At 53.4% G+C, this 8,613-nt stretch overlaps 1 non-coding gene across 1 annotated transcript; it reads right to left on the reverse strand.

Moving 5' to 3' along the window:
* Positions 1 to 1,426: 1,426 nt before the first annotated feature.
* Positions 1,427 to 1,620, reverse strand: LOC140408105 (U2 spliceosomal RNA). Its single transcript, XR_011940029.1, has one exon. It is a non-coding gene; the product is annotated as a U2 spliceosomal RNA (small nuclear RNA).
* Positions 1,621 to 8,613: the final 6,993 nt, after the last annotated feature.

Below are 8,613 nucleotides of genomic sequence, written 5' to 3' on the forward strand. Positions count from 1 at the left end.
CAGTCTGCCTCTGCTGTCCTTCACCTGTGCTATCTTCCTCGTGGCTGCCTGCTTTCTCAGCTGGTGAGCCAGCAGGTGGCTAGTCTCTCTGTGTTCATACAAGATTCGCCGTGTCTGGCGGAGTTGGTGCACTGCCTTCCTGGCGGATACCAGATTAAAGTCCATTTGTAGCTTTTTCCTCTCCGTCAGAAGTTCCACTGTCGGGACCTCGGAGTATCTTCTTCGACCTCTAGAATGGAGTTGATCAGTTGTTGCCTAGCTGTCCTCTCTCCCCTGTCTCTCCAAGCCTTTGGGTGATAATTTCTCCTCTGATCACAGTCTTCAGCGCCTCCCAGAACGTGGAGGGTAAGACCTCCCTGTTCGGTTGTTAGTAATGTACTCGCCTATGGCCTGTGATGATTTCTGGCAGAAGATCTTGTCAGCCAGTAGGGCCCGTCTCCAACCTCACATCCATGTACTGTGGAGCATGGTCGGTGATCACGATTGTGGAGTATTTCGCTCTTACTATCCCTGGAAGCACCGATTTCCCCACAACAAAGAAGTCAGTATGGGTATAGACCTTGTGTACTTGCAAAATAAATGAGAATTCCTTCTCACCTGGGTGCATGTACCTCCATGGGTCCACATCCCCCACCTGCTCTATAAATGTCCCTAGTTCTCTAGACAGTGGGTCCTGTTCACGGTTAAAATCCACTCCCCCCATGATTAGTCAGTGCTTATCTATGCTTGGGATTTCCGCCATGGTCTTCTTTACAAATTCCGTGTTGTCCCAGTTGGGTGCGTAGACATTCACCAGGATTACCAGTACCCCATCTAGGACACCGCTGACCATGATGTACCCCTGGGTCCGTAACCGTTTTTGACGTGTTAAATGTCGTCCTCTTGTTGAGCAGTATAGCTACCCCCCTATCTCTCGTCCCGTAACATGAATGATACGTCTGTCCCACCCATCAGTCCTTCTCCCTCAGGTGCGTCTCTTGGAGGAAGACTATGTCAGCTTTCACACTCCATGGGTAGCTCTGACCCTGTCCTACTCCCGCTATGTTGGGTTCCCCTCTGTCTCCTGCTCACCCTCTCCTGGGCTCTGCTGCACTCGCTCCCCTCCTTTCTGCAAACTGGTTCCTCTGTTCATAACGAGGCGGTACAGTGCCGTGCAAAATTGTCCGTTGGTTTTAATCTGCCTCCTCTGCGTCTGCCTCATCGCTGCCTCCCTTGTTGCTTGTCCAGTCCGTTATTTTGGACAAACTCGTCTGCATCTGCAGGGGCAGTAAAAAAATGTTCCCTGTTTTGGTACGTTAACCCGAGACTGGCTGGGTACAGCATCCCGAATATGATATTGTTCTTGTACAGGGCCAACTTCGCCCTGTTAATTTCTGTCCAGCGCTTTGCCAGGTTTGCCCCAATGTCTTTTTTTTAAATTTAATTTTTCCTTTTCTGAGTTACCAAGCCAGGGCTCAGAGTGTGGGTCAGGGGCGAACCCCTAATCCAGCTCCTCGCCTGCTCCAAAAAACTAATTCAAATTGAATCGAATTTATGGTCCCCACAAGAGAGACATACCAGATCTGAACCAAAGGCTCAATCTACAGACACTTGATCTTAGCCAAAAGGCCGAGAAGCGATGCCCCAATGTCTTGATAGGCTCTGATCTTGTGTCCCACCCAGCTGCCTATCCCAGGGAAGGATCCTTCCTGGTCCCGGTATCTGTGCAACTTGGCAATGATCGCTCTCGGTGCTCCCCTGCCTTGGGTTTTTGCCGGAGTGACCTGTGAGCCCAGTCGATCTCCGGTGGGTTGGGGAAGCTGTCTCTCCCCACTAAGTTCCCCAGAATCTGGGCCATGTAGTCGGTTGTGTTCAAGCCCTCGATTCAACCCGGCAAGCCTACTATCCTAATATTCTAGTGCCTCAGGTTTTCCTGGTCCTCCACCTTCCCCCTCAGGTTCCCCTCAGTCGTCACCAACCTCTTTATTTCAGCCTCCAGGGCGATGATTCAGTCGCTCTGGTCCAGTGAGGCTTTCTCCAATTCCTTTTCATGTTCGCCTGGGACTCCAATCTCTTTCCCATTTTGTCGAGTGCAACCTGCGTGGTGGTCTGCGCCTCTGTTCTGCCAATGTGACCGCCACCTTGATTTCTTCCTTAATGTCCTTCTGCTCCTTCAGTTCCCTAGGAAGGAACGTCTTACATACATCCCCTGGCGGGGCAGGGGAGGGGGTGGGGGTTGGGGGGGGGGGGGGGGGGGGGGGGGAGTTTGGTGGGAGGAGGGGGAGCTTGTATTTCGGGTCGCTGGTCCCCCCCCTCTTGGGAGTGGCCTGGGACCCCTCACTGACCTGCTCGCTTGCTGCTCCTGTACTTTACTGCCGTTTCTGGTGTCTCTATGGCCTCTGGAACTGCTGCTTCCTGGCACCTTTGCTGTCCTTTGTATTGTTGAGGGTGACGGGATGTTTTAGTCCAGTTTTCATGGGTTAATTTTGGCTAAAAGTGCCTATTTTCTTGTCTTTCGGAGGAGAGCCACCTGATGTGTGACTGCTCAGCATATCCCCATCACCGGATGTCGGACGGAGTATTCGTAATGCAGTTCACCGGGCTGATAATCAGCTCGGGAATCCTCCCACCACTGTTCCCCAACAGGGAAAAAAAAGTGTGGGTACGAAGATACGCTTTAAAAACATTGTGTGGAGAAATGCTGACTGTAATGTGATCCTGATCTGCTGAGGACAAAGGTACTGTCGGTTTTTCACAACTGAGGTGCACTCAATGCTTGTGATGTAGTATAGTGGACCAGTTTGGAAAATGTTCTATGTTTTCATAGATATAACGCTTGGGGCGAAAGGGACCAAAGGATATGGAAGGGAAAGTCGGATTAGGCTATTGAGTTGGATGATCAGCCTTGATCATAATGAATGGCGGAGTAGGCTCGAAGGGCCGAATGGCCTCCTCCTGCTCCTATTTTCTATGTTTCTATCGGTTTGTAACAAGTTGTTTTCAATTATTTAATTGCCCTCCAGAAGCCTCATTTGAGTTTAGATTTACATTAATAAATCTATTAATGTAAATTAATAGATTTAATTTAAGAAAAGAAGAAACTTGCATTTATATAGCATGCTTCACGATCGCGGGACTTCCCACAGTGCTTCCTAATCAATTAATTACATATGAACTGTTGTTGTTGTGTAATTTTGGAAATGGAGCAGCCAATATGCTCATAGCAAATTCCCACAGCATGATGGTAACCTGGTAATCTGTTTTCGCTCATGTTGACTAAGGGCTAAATACTGGCAAGGACACTAGGAAGAACTCTCCTGCTTTTTGAATAATACCATAGGAAGTAGGAACAGGAATAGATCATTCAGCCCTTCGAGCCTGCTCCGCCATTTAATCAGATTATGGCTCATCTAGCAACTAACTTCATTTTCTTGCCTTACCTCCATAACTCTTAATTCCCCTACAGATTAACAACCTATCAATCTCAGCCTTGAAAATGTTCAAGAACTCGGCCTCCACAGTAAAGAGTGAATTGGGATGGGTTACATCTCCCTGAAAGACTTTCTGGTGACAAACCAGTGTCTAACTTCAAAAGTACTTCATTGGCAGTAAAGCACTTTGGGGTGTCAGAAGGTGCCTTCCTTTCTCAGAGATCAATCTGTTATGAATCTCCGAATACATTCTTGCTGGTTTTGTGTCACGTGATCTGAATTGACATCAGCAGATTGTTTGCGAGGGGGTTGGGCAGATCACCATCTTGCTTGTATCAGCAAAATCTCTTAATAAATCTCTCATTGTCTTTTGCAAGAATCCAGAGTGTGGGCATCTCCATGCCTCTTCTTGTGTGGCAACAAAAAAAACGCAAGAGAAAACTGGCGATGAGGATTGTGGCAGAAAAATCACTGGAAAGAAGATTTTTGTCGACTAGTTGTGGGGCAGTATCGGGAGTAACGAAATATTCTCGGGACTGGACCTGCACACACAGAGACATCAGGCAAAGCACTGCTGCCAATGTGAAGGTTTTACTAAACTTTTGATGGCAACAATGGGTAACAAGACTGAGAGTCGCGGAAGACTTGCTGGCATTGAAGTGAGTGGGGTCTGGGCTGCAGGGACCGCGTGCGTAGTGAAGCTACACGAGCTGTGAGGAACAGAGATTTTGAATTCTGACGACTCTACACGGGCCACTACTTGGTAGAAAAGTCGAAATACTCAGACATAAAAGGGAAAAATGTCTTAGTTGCGTTCAAGGGACGTTTGTGCCATACATTCCAACACAGTCGGAAGGGAGGAAGTATAGACCCTAGGAGCTGGAATCCAAAAACAGCGGAAACAATGGGTGCCATAGACGTGAGTGATGAGGATTATGAAACATGGAATTCATATTGTTGTGTTCGGTACTCATTGTCCAGCAAGGAATCTACAGAACTGCTGGTGACTTGTCCAAACCAGGATTTTTATTAATGCACATGTGGTAAGGCACCAATCAGATACAGAACAAGTTATCATAGAGTTTCTTTAGACTCCCCTGGAACTACCCCTATGCACAACTGTCCTCATGTACATCTTACAACCTTCTCAGGATCCCTGGATCTGCCCTGACTTACATCTGATGCCACCTGCTGGTGGGAGGTCACACTGCTGCATACATGGCCAACTGCAGGTGGGAGGTCACACTGCTGCATACATGGCCACCTGCAGGTGTGAGGTCACACTGCTGCATACATGGCAACCTGCTGGTGGGAGGTCACACTGCTGCATATATGGCTACCTGCAGGTGGGAGGTCACACTGCTGCATACATGGCCACCTGCAGGTGGGAGGTCACACTGCTGCATACATTGCCACCTGCAGGTGGGAGGTCACATTGCTGCATATATGGCCACCTGCAGGTGGGAGGTCACACTTATGCATACATGGCCACCTGCAGGTGGGAGGTCACACTGCTGCATACAAGGCCACCTGCTGGTGGGAGGTCACACTGCTGCACACATGGCCACCTGCAGGTGGGAGGTCACACTGCTGCATACATTGCCACCTGCAGGTGGGAGGTCACATTGCTACATACATTGCCACCTGCAGGTGGGAGATCACACTGCTGCATACATTGCCACCTGCAGGTGGGAGGTCACACTGCTGCATACATTGCCACCTGCAGGTGGGAGGTCACATTGCTACATACATAGCCACCTGCAGGTGGGAGGTCACACTGCTGCATACATTACCACCTGCAGGTGGGAGGTAACATTGCTGCATACTTTGCCACCTGCAGGTGGGAGGTCACATTGCTGCATATATGGCCACCTGCAGGTGGGAGGTCACACTTATGCATACATGGCCACCTGCAGGTGGGAGGTCACACTGCTGCATACATTGCCACCTGCAGGTGGGAGGTCACACTGCTGCATACATGGCTACCTGCAGGTGGGAGGTCACACTGCTGCACACATGGCCACCTGCAGGTGGGAGGTCACACTGCTGCATACATGGCCACCTGCAGGTGGGAGGTCACACTGCTGCATACATTGCCACCTGCAGGTGGGACGTCACACTGCTGCACACATGGCCACCTGCAGGTGGGAGATCACACTGCTGCATACATTGCCACCTGCAGGTGGGAGGTCACATTGCTGCATACATTGCCACCTGCAGGTGGGAGGTCACATTGCTGCATACATGGCCACCTGCAGGTGGGAGGTCACATTGCTGCATACATTGCCACCTGCAGGTGGGAGGTCACATTGCTGCATACATTGCCACCTGCAGGTGGGAGGTCACACTGCTGCATACATTGCCACCTGCAGGTGGGACGTCACACTGCTGCACACATGGCCACCTGCAGGTGGGACGTCACACTGCTGCACACATGGCCACCTGCAGGTGGGAGATCACACTGCTACATACATAGCCACCTGCAGGTGGGAGGTCACACTGCTGCATACATTGCCATCTGCAGGTGGGAGGTCACATTGCTACATACATTGCCACCTGCAGGTGGGAGATCACACTGCTGCATACATTACCACCTGCAGGTGGGAGGTAACATTGCTGCATACATTGCCACCTGCAGGTGGGAGGTCACACTGCTGCACACATGGCCACCTGCAGGTGGGAGGTCACACTGCTGCATACATTGCCACCTGCAGGTGGGACGTCACACTGCTGCACACATGGCCACCTGCAGGTGGGAGATCACACTGCTGCATACATTGCCACCTGCAGGTGGGAGGTCACATTGCTGCATACATTGCCACCTGCAGGTGGGAGGTCACATTGCTGCATACATGGCCACCTGCAGGTGGGAGGTCACATTGCTGCATACATTGCCACCTGCAGGTGGGAGGTCACATTGCTGCATACATTGCCACCTGCAGGTGGGAGGTCACACTGCTGCATACATTGCCACCTGCAGGTGGGAGGTCACACTGCTGCATACATTGCCACCTGCAGGTGGGAGGTCACATTGCTGCACACATGGCCAACTGCAGGTGCGAGGTCACACTGCTACATACATAGCCACCTGCAGGTGGGAGGTCACACTGCTGCATACATTGCCACCTGCAGGTGGGAGGTCACATTGCTGCACACATGGCCAACTGCAGGTGCGAGGTCACACTGCTACATACATTGCCACCTGCAGGTGGGAGGTCACACTGCTGCATACATTGCCACCTGCAGGTGGGAGGTCACATTGCTGCATACATTGCCACCTGCAGGTGGGAGGTTACACTGCTGCACACATGGCCAACTGCAGGTGTGAGGTCACACTGCTACATACATTGCCACCTGCAGGTGGGAGGTCACACTGCTGCATACATTGCCACCTGCAGGTGGGAGGTCACATTGCTGCATACATTGCCACCTGCAGGTGGCAGGTCACACTGCTGCATACATGGCCACCTGCAGGTGGGAGGTCACATTGCTGCATACATTGCCACCTGCAGGTGGGAGGTCACATTGCTGCATACATGGCCAACTGCAGGTGCGAGGTCACACTTCTGCTTTCATGGAATATTATCTACAGGCATATCACCACACATATAAAGAAAGATTTCAATTGTTTTTAATAGCTAATCAGACACTGGAGGGCCTAAAGTTGCAACATTTCTCAGCTCAGTTGGCTGTAAGTCATTTATACTGCTACAGAATCTTGTTCACCCAGCAAAGCCAGGAGGCAAGTCGTTCAGTGAATGAATGGAAATTTTAGAGGGAAAGTTCCCTCCTAAACCATATTGATTACAGAAAGGTTTTGGTTCCCCCACTATAGGCAGGAAGAAGGTGAAACCATTTTACAATTTGTAGCATCTTTAAGAAGTGTAGCTAGATATTGTGAATTTGGGGCAACACTAGATGGTACATTTTGAGGCAGGCTGGTTTGTGGATTACGCTGTGAAGCTATTCAGAGGAAGCTGCTTACTGTAAGTCGGTGTTCTTCAAACTTTTTTTCCGGGGAACCATTTTTACCAACCGGCCAACCTTCGCGACCCAACCCGGCCGACCTTTGCGACCTACGCCGGCCGACCTTCATGACCCACGCCGGCCGACCTTCATGACCCAACCCGGCCGACCTTCGCGACCCACGCCGGCCGACCTTCGCGACCCATGCCGGCCGACCTTCGGGACCCAACCCGGCCGACCTTCGCGACCCATGCCGGCCGACCTTCGCAACCCAAACCGGCCGACCGTCGCGACCCATGCCGGCCGACCTTCGCAACCCAACCCGGCCGACCTTCGCGACCCATGCCGGCCGACCTTCGCGACCCAACCCGGCCGACCTTCGGGACCCAACCCGGCCGACCTTCGGGACCCAACCCGGCTGACATTCGCGACCCAACCCGGCCGACCTTCGGGACCCAACCCGGCCGAACTTCGGGACCCAACCCGGCCGACCTTCGGGACCCAACCCGGCCGACCTTCGGGACCCAACCCGGCCGACCTTCGGGACCCAACCCGGCCGACCTTCGGGACCCACGCCGGCCGACCTTCGTGACCCACGCCGGCCGACCTTCGGGACCCAACCCGGCCGACCTTCGCGACCCAACCCGGCCGACCTTCGGGACCCAACCCGGCCGACCTTCGGGACCCAACCCGGCCGACCTTCGGGACCCAACCCGGCCGACCTTTGCGACCTACGCCGGCCGACCTTCGCGACCCAACACGGCCGACCTTCGGGACCCAACCCTGCCGACCTTCGGGACCCAACCCGGCCGACCTTCGGGACCCAACCCGGCCGACCTTCGGGACCCAACCCGGCCGACCTTCGGGACACAATCCGGCCGACCTTCGGGACACAACCCGGCCGACCTTCGGGACCCAACCCGGCCGACCTTCGGGACCCAACCCGGCCGACCTTCGTGACCCACGCCGGCCGACCTTCGCGACCCAACCCGGCCGACCTTCGCGACCCAACCCGGCTGACCTTCGCGACCCACGCCGGCCGACCTTCGCGACCCACGCCGGCCGACCTTCGCGACCCAACCTGGCCGACCTTCGGGACCCACGCCGGCCGACCTTCGCAACCCAACCTGGCCGACCTTCGGGACCCAACCCGGCCGACCTTCGTGACCCACGCCGGCCGACCTTCGCGACCCAACCCGGCCGACCTTCGGGACCCAACCCGGCCGACCTTCGCGAC

The sequence above is a fragment of the Scyliorhinus torazame genome, chromosome 2 (assembly GCF_047496885.1).
Source record: "Scyliorhinus torazame isolate Kashiwa2021f chromosome 2, sScyTor2.1, whole genome shotgun sequence".
Classification (NCBI taxonomy): Eukaryota; Metazoa; Chordata; class Chondrichthyes; order Carcharhiniformes; family Scyliorhinidae; genus Scyliorhinus; species Scyliorhinus torazame.